Genomic DNA, 15,267 nt, shown 5'->3' on the forward strand with positions numbered 1-15,267 from the left:
CTGTAATCACCTTCAGGTGGAGCAGCCTCCTGCCTCCCCAGGCTTTCTGGCTTTGTAGGATTGCCACAGAGAAAACTGTCTGCAAGAAGTTCTATCTTTCATTCTCTTCAACACTGTGCAGCAGACACAGATTCACAGTAAGGACCAGGGTGAATCCTTTGACTAAGACGTGTTCAGAGGGTATAAAGCAGCAGAGCCTGGCCCAAAATGCACTATATTCTTCTGGCAAATATTCATGAGGCATTTTTTACACATTATTCTTGTTAATCAGACACCCAGTCATGTACCAGAACTTCCTAGAGCTGGGGTTTTGCTGAACAGCAAGGATAAATCCCTACCTCACGAACATCGCAGACTAAACACAAGATAAGAGCCGGCGGGTGGATTTCCCAAGGGCAGCACTGGGAAGCAATGACACAGCGTGGTCGGCTCGTGTCAGAGCACAGCAGCAGCCCGTTCATGATAACAGGCAGCCTTGCAGAAGGCTGTGGAGAAGGACAAAGCAGCTCGTCAGGGCTCACAATGCTCACAAGACATTTCATAGTGCTTTTAGCAAACAAAACCATTGCCATCCAGAGGGACCTGGACAGGCTGGAGAGATGGGCCAGTGCGAACCTCATGGAGTTCAGCAAGGCCATGTGTGAGGTCCTGCACTTGGGTTGGGGCAATCCCCAGCACCAACACAGGCTGGGGGACACTGGATTGAGAGCAGCCCTGAGGAGAAGGACTTGGGGGTCTTGGTCAGTGAGAAGCTCCCCATGACCCACAGTGTGTGCTTGCAGCCCAGAAACCAACCGTGTCCTTGGCTGTATCCCCAGCAGCATGACCCTTTAAGGTCCCTTCCAGCCAAAACCATTCTGTGATTCTATGAATATATTGACCAGATGCAAGGAGCTGTTTGCTTTGGGGGTGCACAACCTCCTCCCAACAGCTTCAGCTGCTGCCCTGGCACTGATAGCAAGGGCAGGATTAACCCCGGCTCTTCCTCTCCATTAGCTGTAACCTCTTTGCAGGCACAGCAATGTGACCGATGAGCAGCAGTTGAGAAAGTAGGAAGAAATATTGACATAATATTGTAAGCAGGAGATGAGATTACAACTGATCTGCTTCTTCTGTAAGGCTAATTGTTCCCATTATGGGATTAAACTGATTGATTTCCCGTCAGAAATGGTGCCTGGAAGAACAAAGTCAAAACCTCTGGTCTAATGTGAGTCACTTCACTGAGCAGCTGAACACTGAGCTTTTGTATGTTTTTCTTACGAAATCATGACAGATGTCAGCTGTTGGCATATTCTGGAAACAAATTTGGTACATTTCTAGTATCATTATTTCATACAGTAGAAACCAAGCGATTGTACCTATTTAGCTGAGGAGGTACCCAGCCTTTCTTTGGAATGTCAGCATTTATCGCCGCAACTCTTGCCTCCCTTGGTAGTGATGCTTCCTTTTTTGGGTGTTGTACAGCTCCAGAATGCAGACAACTGAGAAAATTCAGCTGAATGTTCTCAACTTATGCAGTTCAAGGAAAGTTTGCCTTTTATCAGTAAGAGATAATTCAGCAAACTAACTGTTCTTGAAAGGCTGAGTTCCACAGATGCCGGTATTAAGCCTCAGGAATCACAAAGGTTTCTGTAGGTGGGTTTCACAGAAGCTTTCCCATTCATTTCAAAACATCCCACTGATGGTGACAGAGGGACAAACAGTATGCTAAAATATAGGGGGATAAGCCTTGTGATGCCTTATCCCTGTGTATTCTGCCAGAATTCATTTAGCCCGATCCATCAGCTGATGTCTCGCCCTATGTTAAGGCATTTCTGCTGTGCTGAGGGTGTCCAGAGTGAGCAGTCCTCAGCCAGTGTAAAAGGCTGCGCTCTACAAAGTGTAACCTGCATGGCAAGGGCAAAGCAACGCTGATAAAATTGCTTAGGGCATGAGAACAGGATGTAAGACACGCAGCTTAGCTCAGTACTTGTGTGGATGCTTCCTCCCTCTGCTCAGGCGGTTCTTCATCAGTTGCAGGACTTTTGTAGAAGTTACCTAAAGAGGCACAAACATCTTCACACCACAGGTGAAACCCACTAATACACAGACACATCAGTGCCTATTGCCTTGGAGAACTGAAGGAGACATCCCCTAGAATCCAATGGAAAATGCAGAGCATATTTGGTGGTGTTTATCCTGGATGCGAGAGGCGTGTTTAACAATTTGAACTCTCCCAATTTCCTGAGTTCACTGGATTGCTGGAGGAGGATTTCCAAAAATCTTTTGGAAAATATTTTGCTTGAACTTTGAGGTGAAACGCTCTGAGGTGCTTGAGCTAGACAGGAGAATAAGCATTCATCAGCCATGAGCGTGAGATGAAGAAACTCAGAATTAAGATGCTTTGGTGTCTAAATCTTGCTCTTTCTGGGAGTGAATCTCCTGGGCATCAAGTGAGACCAAAAGCAGGCAAATAACAGGCAAATACAACTTTCAAGATTGCCATAACAATTCAATATTGGCCTTTGGAATTACTATGTCTCTTGTCTGATTTCTCTCTTAATATTCCTGAAGTTTGCATGTGTGCACCCAGATTACACAAATGGAGCAGCACAAATCCGGAACCCTGCATACAGGCAGTAACTTTACTGACTAGGCAAAAAATGAAATAGAAGCAATTGGCGATATTTGTATTCTAGCACATAAGCAGGAATTCATAAATGCTTGCAGGAGTGTAACATATCTACCTCCTTAAACAGCCATATCCTGTTTCTTTTGTTTCCTTCTCTGCTTTTGCAGTGACTGTTGCTACAACACCATCCATCACTGCTCCTTTTATCTGTCAGGCCCTCCAGCCCCATACCTGCCCCCTCAGGTCTGAGCTGTCTGGATTTCCCCCGTGTTTGTCGTTTTAGGGTGTAGGTGCCCATCCTTTTCAGCTGGAGTTGTGTGGGCGATACAGTTATCCCCTCCGGTTCCTCAGCACCTTCCCATACCTGCTCTGCTGGTTACATGAATAGGTTTCAGTCAAAGAAGATTAGTTTTATCGGGTTTCATCATGGGGCATTCTCACTGGGGACTGAAATGACAGTTAAGATGGGCATGGTCTAATCTGAGAGCGAGAACGTGATGGCTGCAGTCAGAGGACAACACACATCAACATCCCTGTTCAGAGAAGTTCAAGCACATCTTTGTCCACCTCTTTTCTCTGGTATCATTAGGTTCTTAACATATAATTATGTGGCTACTAAGCTGCAGGCTCCTGTTACTGAAGAAGCTCCTCTGATCTCTTCAGAGCATTGTGCTATGTTACCTTCTGCAGCATATTCCTTGAAGAAGCTACTTCTGCATGAATGGTAATTTCATTTTCTTTTCCCCTCATTCCAAGTACGCAGTTACTCGGACGTGGAAAAGCTGAGCCTGAACAAAAGTTTAAAGTATTTAGAAGGATTTGTCATTACTCAGAGAAATAGCTCTGACATTTACTGGAGTGCGAGGAAGCGGAGAGAAAGAAATGTGCTACTCAGAAACTGCGTCAGCCAGGCTGAACTTCTGCCTTTGGCGGCATCTGGGCAACTCATTTAGGTTGAGAGAGCTGCGTCGCATGATTTGGAGTAGAATTTGTCTTCAGAGTTTAAATAAAATACTTTATATTTAAGAACCTGAAAGGTTGTAGCTGATACTGTACAAAAACGTGTCTAACGGTGAAAACTTGGATCCAACATTCAGTGATGTCCATAGGAAAGCTCCCACTGGTGATGGTGGGGATGCCATTTCAATGAGCAGCTTGGCTGTTATCCCAGTGTTCAGTGGGCATTAGGATAATCAGTGGTTCCACCCAATAAAGTGTGAGATCTCGCTATTTCTTTTATAACACATGCAGCCCCTTGTGTTCTTCGGCCTTTTTCTGGCTCTCTTAGGAAGGGGTATGACCTGCCTGTGGCTAGCTGGTCAGGAAGATGTGCAGGAAGGATGAACTGTTCAGCTTTTCTAATTCCTCTGTGCCTCTTTGAAGATTTAATATGGGTTTTTTTGTTGTCTTTAAACATTAACGGTGCTCTAAAGCTTGTTATTTCTTCTCAGCAACACTAACATTGATCTGCCCCTGCCACACAGCCACCCAGCACCATGGCCTTGCCTCTGCTTGCCCATTTTTAGGAAAACCTCATCAGGCCCAAGGGACACCACTCACTGCTTCTTTCAATATCTTAACTGCAGCACTACTTTTAAAGCAATCAGTGTTGCTGCCGAGGGAGAGAGAATACAAATACTTGGCACAGGTGGATATTTACTTTTCTGTTTTCATGGATGCGGAGTCGATTGTGCCTGGTCAGAATGTCTCAGGAGAAGCATAAATGGTTTAAACATGTGTTCGAGGAAGCTTTTTAGTTTATGGATCCCCAGGTATTTTTCCAAGTTGTGCTTTTGTAGAATTTTTTAAATAGAATCATAGAATTCCAGGCTGGTTTGGGTTGAAGGGACTTTAAAGCTCATCCAGTTCCAACTGCCCGCCATGGGCAGGGACACCTTCCACTAGAGAAGGTTGCTTCAAGCCCCATCCAACCTGGCCTTGTATAGGTGCACTATTTATAATTATAATTATAAATAGGTGTTACTAATTATGTGTTAGTAAATTTACCAGGTAGACAAGGCCCTTGGTGACATGGTTTAGTGGTGGCCTTGGCAGTGCTGGGGGAACGGTTGGACTCGATGATCTTAAAGGTCTTTTCCAGCGTGGTTGGTTCTATAATTCTACAATCACAGAGCATAAGAGGCTAGACTGGACCTCTGGAGGTCATTGGACCTGAGCTGCAGCTCAGAGCAAGGCCAGCTTTGTCATTAGACCTCATTTTCAAGTCAGATGGGGCCTGAAGAGCTGAAGAAGGAGTGATATCCAGTGCTCTTGAAGTGCCACGGAAACCTCGAGCGTCTCGATGGTTCATAAGCTGACGCTGGGAGGGAGCAGGCACGTAGCTGAGTTCACCAGCAGAGAGGTTTCTCTGCATCTCGCCGCCACTGAGCATCAACTGCTGGTGACTCATTTGGAAATGATCTGTTGGCAGGTTGTCCCCAGCCAGCACACAGCCTCCATCTCACCCTCCCGCAGACCCCGCACTGCACACGCTGTTTCTATGCTGTCAAGCAGGGATGAAATCCAGCTGACAACAACAGATACCGGGGCAAAAAACCCAACAACTGAGAGTTTCTGCTCCCAGAAGAGATTTGACAAAGGAAATAGTGGAAGTCCTTGTGCTGAACTTGGCAAAAAACATTTGGATAGTGCTGTCAGGAAAATATTCTTCACTGAATGAGGCAGCTTAGTAGGTCTTTTCTCTATTTTTGTGAGTATGAAGATGGAATTAATGAATAAGAGGCCGTTACGGCCTGTGTCCAACTGCATAGTTACAACATGCTCAGGGAAGCACAATTTTTCTTTCCTTTTGGACAATCAAACGTGGTATTTTTAGTCCCGGAGAGAGCTTTCTCCTCTGTAATGATGTAAGGTTCCTGTTAGCTCATCAGATTGGGTCACCCGCTGTAAAAAGCTCAAAAGAGACCAAATTGCACACCCCATTAGGTCTGAGCATCAGCTCAAAACGGGATGGTGGGGAAAGACTTTCCGCTGTGGAATTGCACCCAAGCGGGGGAGCAGGCAGGACACAGAGCCCAAACAAACCACAAAGCCTGACTCTGGTTTGAGCTGAACTCTTGTTAATTCATCTCCATTTATGGAGTTATTTTATGTTAGGCAGAATATGACGCTACTTTATGGCTGCTTCATGTGAGACGAAATATGTGATGAGCTAAACAAATACCAAAATCCACAAATTATACCCAGGTGGCAAATTTATTGTTGTGTTTTCCAAAGCCTTTTTCATATAATCCTCCTCGGGGGTGGCTAATTAGCGACGCTGAATCTCTGCCTGGTGTCACTCTGCAGACCTGTGTCCAAGTGTGCTCATCCCTGCTGCTTTATGCCAGCTAACAGTTTGCCTCATCTTTTTCATGTTCTTATATTGAGAAAACTCTTAACTTCTGTTGCAGTGCTGATATGTCCAGAAATAAAGGGGTTAAATCTGAAGTGGTTGATATGAGTGATAAAGAAACATCTTCATTTTGTAGAGGTGTTGTTTTCTGTTCCCAATCGGAGCTGTCTGGGGACACATCCAGCCCTTGGCGTCTCCCGCATCCCAGCATCTCACTGCTTTGGACACGGTTTCTCTGTAGCTGGAATTCTCTGCTTCTCTCACTCGCACCCCCAGGGTTGTGTAACTCCGCTATAAAGTGTTCTCTGGAAGGTTTTTTCCTGTCTCCTGTTTTTTTCCTCTCGTAGGCTATCAAATCACATTTACCTAAAAATTTCTATGCAAGAAACTAAAGTAATTTCCTTTGAACATTCATTTGAGGCTTGTTAGTTTATAAAGAAATCTGGTTCTCTTCCATCGCCCTTCCCAGGCACTTCCTCTGCATTCCTGGCCTGCGTGTCAGTAGGAAATGCAGGTGCCTCAACCTTGGACTGCTGGCACCCGTCGCTGTAGAGAACAAAATGTGAAGCTGTGTGACTTGAACGGTCACCCCGATGATTTCCTACATCCTCCCAGCATGGAAAGCTTGCAGCTCAGCAAGATGCTAAGCACTTTAGATAAACCAAATGTTTTCCTATAGAACTATAACATATCTAGGGTCCATTCCTCACGTGGTGTGAGTCAGCATAGCCTTGAGAGACAACAAATAGCCGCTGTGTCCTGTCGTGCATGGGGACACTTCCATGGTGCTTTGTGTAACACTTGGGTTTTCTTTGTTGGATGCCTGGCCCCTCCTCAGCTGACCCACTCACTGGAATCAATGAGACATTTAAGGTGGATGAACACCAACAGGCACAAATTCTAGGGTGTATGTCATACATAGACACCCCAAAATAGTGTTGGGGTGTAGAAAGGACCTTCGTGGCCCATTGGAGGTGCCTGAGAGGGAAGTCTCTGAGTGAGGCTGGAGCCTAAATGGGATTTACTTTTGCTGAATGCACCAAGGGGCCTCTAAACATTTTGTGTATTGGCTCCCATCCAACCCACGTGAGCATTCCCGTCAGTGTGGCTTTTCTGAGTGGGCCAGAAGAAGGAATGGATTGCTTGTGATATTTCCCAGGCATTTGCTTTATAGGCACTGAAAACAAAATGTATTTGGTTTCTAATGAAACAGGGATGTTTCTAAGCATAATGAAGTTCTTGTCTTTGTTTTGCTTTTCCTAGCCCAGCACTATGTGACATATAAAACCACCCCATTTGTTTTCCATTGCCTGTAAGTAAATTCCCCCCTGTAAGACCACCACTGAGCAGATACAATGAAGGAGGCCAGTCCTGTGCCCACAGTCCCATCTCACAGGCTCAGCCTGACCCCTGGCCCCACTCTCCTCGCCACAGAGCGTAAACCATAGTGACACTGGGTGTGTTCATGCAGTGCCCACCCCTGCAAACACAGCGCACGCTGCCTTGGAGCTGTTGGAGTGAGTCCAGAGGAGGCCACGGAGATGCTGCGAGGGCTGGAGCAGCTCTGCTCTGGAGCCAGGCTGAGAGAGCTGGGCTGGGGCAGCCTGGAGAAGAGAAGGCTCCTGAAGGGGAGACCTTAGAGCAGCTCCAGTGCCTAAAGGGGCTACAGGAAACCTGGAGAGGGGCTTTGGGCAAGGGCCTGTAGGGACAGGACAAGGGGAATGGCTTTAACCTGCCAGAGGGGAGATTGAGATGAGCTCTGAGGCAGAAGTTCTTCCCTGTGAGGGTGCTGAGGCGCTGGCACAGGGTGCCCAGAGAAGCTGTGGCTGCCCCATCCCTGGCAGTGTTCAAGGCCAGGTTGGACACAGGGGCTTGGAGCAACCTGCTCTAGTGGAAGGTGTCCCTGCCCGTGGCAGGGGTTGGAACTGGATGAGCTTTGAGGTCTCTTCCAACCCAAACCATTCTATGGTTCCTGCCACGGCATATCCCATACAAGCACTAAGACCCACCTCTGTCACCAACAAGTCACTGTTAAGCCACAGCACATATTTAGTCCTAATTCCCACGGTTTTTCAATCAGATACACCCCATACTCCATCCAGTACAGCTGGACGTGTAAATGCATGTAACATCTTTGAGTCAGTGCAAATTCATTTGCTTTTTTGACAATAGAGCTTCGTCTCCTCCAGAAGCAAAACACACCTATCTCATAAATCATGATCATCATAAATAATCATAGGATCATAGAATGGTTTGGGTTGGAAGGGACCTAAGAGATCATCTAGTTCCAACTGCCCTGCCATAGGCAGGGACACCATAATAAATCATATGATGGATGTGAGTAGGATACTGTGGTTTTGGCCTTTTAGTGCAAGGAGAAGTTTTTGTGGCAATAGTTCCTCTTTCTATAGCTTCATCCATCAGTGGGGCTGATGGTGGAGCTATAGGGAAGGTTTTGGCCTCAAGGCAGCCCTGTGGCTCCTGCCAGCATCAAGCTGGCACCAGGCAGGAGCTGGCATGTCCACCTCCTTGCATTGCCAGGAGTAAGGCTGGAAATCTTGCTGTGAGATGGACAGAAGAGCCTATTTTCAGGTTGCAAAGCTGAGACGTGCAGAAATGAAGTGACCTTACAGAGGCCTTTGGGAAGAGCAGCACAGTCCATGTCTTTCAGATTGCAATCCCATCAATCCGGGGAGCCAGCACCGCTCCTGAAGGAGCAGTGGGCAGCAGGAGCCAGCCCGGGATGTCAATCCTGGAAGGGCCCATGGCTCCTTTCCCCTGGCACTTAGTGCTCTCCATGTTGGGTACATCAAAAGCACACGGAGAATAAAGCACACCACGATGGACGTTATCCACATGAAGTCTGCTTGCCAGAGCATAGGGGCTGAGCTGGGTCTTCATTTCCTTCAGTGTCTGGAAGTCACGTTAGGAGCACCTGCTTCTCTTCATGATAACTAACACACAGTCCTATATTTCTTCTGTATTTAATGAAGGAATTACTCTCTAAAGGACGCAGTACAAAATTCCTGTGTTGTAAAAGATGTGCCAACATTTACTTCACAAGTTTTTGGTTCCCACCTAAGTTAGTGGAAAGATCTCTTTTAACTTGCTCTGGCTGGGCTGGGGCCCCAGATGGAGTTCGCTTCAGGATAACCCCGAGGAAACCTGTTGTTTTCTAAGCGTGGAAGAAATCATATATTCCACTTGCTGTGATTGCCAAGGAAAAATAAAAGGTGCCTCACCACCCTCACAGAGAAGAACTTCTTCCTAAGATCCCATCTCAATCTCCTCTCTGTCAGGTTAAAGCCATTCACCCTTGTCCTGTCCCTACATGCCCAATAAACTACAGCTTTCTGGATTATGAACTCATTTAGAAACCCCACAAAGACACTGTGTTTCAGAGAAGTTTAAAACAAAATGTATTTTATTCTGTTTTTAAATAGCCTCCGAAGTCCATAAGAATTTGCTTTTTATTTATTCCTTGAGGCCCACCCTCACCTTTTTGCCCTTTTTCTATGTGCTGATAGCCAAAACAGCCATTCCAAACCTCTGGCTGCAGCGTTCTGTGAGTCAGTGTCTGCTGGTGCAGCAGAAGCCAAACTGGGGTTACCACTGGGGCTGTTTATATGGAACCACGCTAATTAATTGCTGAAGATACACTTTGGGTTTACATCACTTCATTGTTATTGGGCTGTGCTCATCCTGGCTAAACACGGCTTCTTCTCAGCTGCTGCCCTCTCCTTCCCTTCCAGCTGCTCCCATCGCTGGGCCCCGGCGTGAAATACACGGAGGCGTTTTAGCCAGAACCCCCCAATTCCTGTCACCACCTTCACGGTGGTTGCAGCTGCTTGGGAGAACAACTCCAAGAGGCTGGAGCCCGTGGTGATGGCCGCGGTTGCCCGAACCCCGGGGAGCTGCATCCCTGCTGCCCTTCCCTGCGGCTGGAAAGTGCTATTCCAATTAGTCACTCCCACAACTACTGTAAGCAGCTCGCTCAGACTCTGTGTTTGCTTTACAGTCTGGAGAGCGCCTCCGCTAAGGAAGCTTTGCCAGTTTGTCTCCTGGCCCCACGCGTTGATTGACTCAGTGCTAATTATTTATTGGAGGAAATCAGCGGTGGTTCTAAAATGTGGATTTTTACTAGCAAAGGCAGTGCAGGATCTGGATTTGTGAGTGTATCTATTTTACCCAGAAACTCAGATGTAGTGGAGAGGACAGGCACCAAGCACCACAATCAGTGGGGATATCCGTTTGCATGGAGAACAAGGGGGTTCCTAAAATGGTGCACTGGGCGCACCATCAGGTATGGGAAGGCATCAGTGCCCTCCTTCATCACTGCTCCTCTCCAGGGTGAGCATCTGTTATCCCAACGGTGTTTGACTACCAGCTCTGCTGCAAACATCCCCTTCCACATACAGCTCTGCACAGCCCGGCTGCTCCTTGTTGTGCCAAGGTTATGGTGGTGGGGCAGGATCTGGGGCAGATCACAGCCCTTTGCCCTGCCTCCTCCTCCCTCTCCCTGTGGGACACAGGGCTTCCTCCTCATCCTCTGCAGAAGCAGGGCAAGGGCTCCCATCCCTCAGCTCTGCACCCCGGTAATTCCCAGCAGCGATCCTTGGGGCTGCTCCTTGCCTTGTTTTCCCAACTTAGAATCATATAATCCCAGACTGGTTTGTGTTGGGAGGGACCTTAAAGCTCACTCAGTTCCAACCCCCTGCCACGGGCAGGGACACCTTCCACTAGAGCAGGTTGCTCCAAGCCCCTGTGTCCAACCTGGCCTTGAACACTGCCAGGGATGGGGCAGCCACAGCTTCTCTGGGCACCCTGAGCCATTGCCTCACCACCCTGGACTTCTAAGTTCTCTTTAATAAAGTCAGGAGGATTTACAGAGGCAGAAATGCACCAACTCTACCTCCAGACTCAATTTCAGGCAAAATTAGGAGCGCTGGGGCCATATTTCTGGTCTCCGAGGTGGCCAGCAGATGTGAGCAGGGGCTGCAAACCCTCCCACTAATTTAGCATAATAATGGTGTTAGCAACTTGATTGTGAGTGAAAACTATCACCCTGCCAGAGCATTGCCATGAAAACTTTAAGACCAACGAAACAGACTGGCCCAGAATGAAATCCACTCATTGTATCAAAATGACCATAACATCTTGTGTGTATTTATTGCCAAGTATGTTGGCTTTTGGGTCATTTGACAAAATGTGGCCTCAGCTGCTCTTTGCTGTTTGGCACTGTGTCAGGAGACCATGGAAAACAGGGAATCCTATCCCACAGGCTTTTATAAAGGGGTGAAAAAAAGGAAAAGAAAGTCAATAGGGGTATTTTTTACAACAATGTCTTAATTATGTAAGCAAGTAATTTGATGGATTTTGTGTGATTTTTATTTCCTGGCTACAAAGAGGGAATTCTGGAGGAAGGGTGTTCATAAAACCTCTGCTATTTATCCCCTTGACCTCTGCATTACCCCAGCTGCGGCTGGGATGACAGATGTACATCCATGCACTCGGAGCAGTGAGGTTAAAAGGAAAAGTGACTCATCCAGTGTGAAACCCCCAGGCACAAATGAATCCCTTTGGATGGAGAGAGATGTTAGACCAGCAGCTTCGCTTTGGCCTCTGAAGGGCAAATAAATCACCAGTTTCATGAGCCCTGGGATGCACAGCACTGTGCTGGAGTGTAAGCAGGACAGTTATATGTGAGGAGAGACCCCATGTGAGGAGAGACCCCATGGTGTGGCTGTGGGTCGTGTGGTCTTCTTCCTAAGATCTCATCTCAATCTCCCCTCTGGCAGGTTAAAGCCATTCCCCTTGACCTGTCCCTACAGGCCCTTGTCCAAAGCCCCTCTCCAGGTTTCTTGTAGCCCCTTTAGGCACTGGGAGCTGCTCTAAGGTCTCCCCAGAGCCTTCTCTTCTCCAGGCTGAACGTTTCCCTGCTCATATGCTTGGATCCCCTCGGCGGTCACAGGGCTTCCATCCCCGGGCAGAGGGGAAATTGCATGATCGTATGGAAAATCCCATAATGTTGTTGAGTTTTGTTGCCGTGGGAACAGGAGCTCAGACCAGAATACAGCACATCCGAAGGCGGAAGGCTGCCTGTTGAGGAGGATGCCCAAAGCTCTGCCTTTAAACAATGACATAGCAAAAGAACGGGGCACAAAAGGCCAAGAGGTGCTCTGTGGGTTAATGTTCTGTTTCATTTGACCTTTAACTATAAATTGTCCTTTTTACGACTGTCTCATCATCTAATCTTATATTGTACATGATTTTTCATGTGCTTGTATTTTAAATGGGACTATTTCCCTCTGAGTGCTTTTCTGTGAGTAAAATACTTCATCAAAAAGTGAAAGATTCTATTCAACTTCAACCCACATAAATATCTTATGTTAACACAGAAATGCATGAGACCTTCTGCAGTCTGTACCCAGATGTTAGATGTAACGGCTTTTCACCTCATCACTAGGTTGCTTTTATTTAGGAATGAGTAGGATTCAAAGAGGAACTGAACACTTCTGTGGTCAGTGAGCACATCTGCAGCTATAAAAGCGCCAGGCCATGGAGGAGCAGGAAGGTCAAACTGCCCCACACGTGTCCTGCAGACAGCAGAACTCAGCCAAGCTTCCAAGTGCTGACGGAGGTACTTTAAATAGCCAGGGCTGGTTCCTACCAGTGCCGGCAGAACAGAGGTCAGCATCATATCCAGCTCCAGCCCCAACCTCCTCTGTCCCCAAAGTCCTTTTAGAATCATAGAATTCCAGCCTGGTTTGTGTTGGAAGGGACCTTACAACTCCTCCAGTTCCAACCCCCTGCCACGGGCAGGGACACCTTCCACTAGAGCAGGTTGCTCCAAGCCCCTGTTTCCAACCTGCCCTTGAACACTGCCAGGGATGGGGCAGCCACAGCTTCTCTGGGCACCCTGTGCCAGCGCCTCAGCACCCCCACAGGGAAGAGCTTCTGCCTCAGAGCTCATCTCAACCTCCCCTCTGGCAGGTTAAAGCCATTCCCCCTCATTCCTGATGCCCCAGCCACGTCCAGGCACAGAAAACACCCAGTGACAAGTATGTTCCCAATAAGCCCCATGGCGAACACTCAAAAATTAACTGTTTCTGCAAAGCTGGTGGGAATTGGGTGTTCTCCTGGAGTACAGCACCCACATCTGTGATACATCATCGAAACGCACAGCCAAGCATCGCAGCAATAGAGGAGGAGGAATAAAGCGCTTGAGCAAGCACAGAGCAGCGGCTTTCCCAAGGCAGGGTGGGGCGATCACACCACGACTCCAGGGCCCATGGAGTGGTGCTGAGTCAGCCCCATGGCTGGGGCCGTGCGGGGGGAGCGGGGTTATGATGGGCTGCCAGGGCCGGCCCTTCTTAGGTACCATCACAGCTTCTGGCCACTTTACATGGGAGTTTTGAATGTATGCTTTTAAAACATCTCGTAGGGAGGGTGTATTAAACATCCTGCACTGCAGTGAGAAACCTCTCCAGCTGACAGCAGCATCTGCTGAGCACTGGCTAAATTCCTGCTGTATTTTAATGTACACATTGCCCTTTGCACTACGTGCCTGTGTTAGCTTTCAGGAGTTGTGTTAAATATCTTTTTTACTTTCTCTTTCAAGGAGGATTTCAGCTCCTCTGGCCTCTCCCATGGGGTCAAAGTCACATGTGGAGTGTGTTTGTGTCAGGCTTTGCTTGTGCAGAGCAAGCAGCCGAGGGTGGTCATGCTCCGGCATGGGAAGATAGGTCTGACCCACGCTGGTGGGTCCCTCTGGCTCCGCCATGCTCCAGGACGCACACATCGGTTTGCAGGTGACTCCATCCCTGCTCCTTCTGCACGATCCTCTCTGCTTCCTTCACACCCTCCTCCTGCAGCCACCCCAAAACTGAGGCCGGGAGGGCATGGGCTCAAAGCCCTTTGTTGGTGATGGTTCTATCGGGACTCAGCGTGCGCAGCCCAGGCTGCACGGATGTACGGCGCTGGGACCATCGGCTGCATGGAGAGGAGCCGGTGCTCATCTCACGGTCGAAAGAGGGGCAGGGATGCAGGGTAATGCCCAGGCAGCAATATGATGAACAAGCCCCTGCTCCCCTCCCTCGCCCGCCTGTGCCGCAGCGTGCCCGGGCCGCCCGAGCCCCCCGCGCCGTGCCCGTGCCCCGCCGCGGCCCCGGGGAGAGGCGCTGGCGGCCGGGGCCGGCCCCGCGACCCGAGCTCGTTCTTCCCCCTCCTGGCCGCGCCGGGAATCGCAGCCCGAGGCCAGCGGAGCATCCCGGACCGGGCGTTCGGGTGCTCAGTCCCTCCTCGGCTATCCAGGGCCGGGACAAGGCTTATCTGACATGTGCTGGAGTAGTCAGAGGACATGGAGGTGGAGGGAGGTGCATGCGGCTGGGACCCGGGGACCTGGCGGGGTTCTCTGGCTATGTGTAGCAATATGGATGCGGTTTTCGGTACCCCGGCGGTGGTGAGAGCGAATGGGTCCCCTGCAGAATGTAGAGCTCAGCCGTTTGTGGTCCTGGGGTGGAGATCAGGGACAGCTTTCATACAATCAGGGAACGATAGAATCAACCAGGTTGGAAAAGACCTTTGAGCTCATCAAGTCCAACCATTCCCCAGCACTGCCAAGGCCATCACTAACCCATGTCACTGAGGGCCTTGTCTACACTACACCTTGTGAACACTTGCAGGGCCGGTGACTCCAGCACTGCCCTGGGCAGCCTGTTCCAATGCCTGAGCACCCTCTGGGGAAGGAATTGTTCCTCATCTCCATCTAAACCTCCCCTGGTGCAGCTTGAGGCCGTTTCCTCTTGTCCCATCCCTTGTTCCTTGTTTCACTGAGATACAGCTCAGAGGCGCACAACTCAAGGAACTAATAAAGAATCAGGAACCTTACTTGGAAATTGGAAGAGGGCTGGTTGGCTGGCTTGGCCAGAGCCGGGGCTGGGGGAGAGCAGCTTTAACGCCATCCCTCATGGGAGGATGTGCAGATGGAGCCCTCGGCAAGCAGGGACTTTTAGGGACATTTCCCAGGGGTGCTGCTGCTGCACAGACCTGGGTGGCAGCGGGGGCCAGCACAATGCTGAGCTCCTGATAGAAACCATGGCACTGCCGGGAGAGGGCTGCCGGGAGATAAACACGTTACACTGCCACAATGAAAGGTCACCTTGGCTGACCACATGGCTCCAAGGGAGTTTTCCTATAGCCCAGGAGTGGCCTTTAATTTCCTGCAGCAAAAGGGTCGCTCAAAGTGGTGTGGAAAGAGCAGATCCAGTGCAAGGCCTTTCCGGGTGTTCCCTGCATGGCC

This window comes from Strigops habroptila, chromosome 12 (assembly GCF_004027225.2).
Source record: "Strigops habroptila isolate Jane chromosome 12, bStrHab1.2.pri, whole genome shotgun sequence".
Taxonomy (NCBI): Eukaryota; Metazoa; Chordata; class Aves; order Psittaciformes; family Psittacidae; genus Strigops; species Strigops habroptila.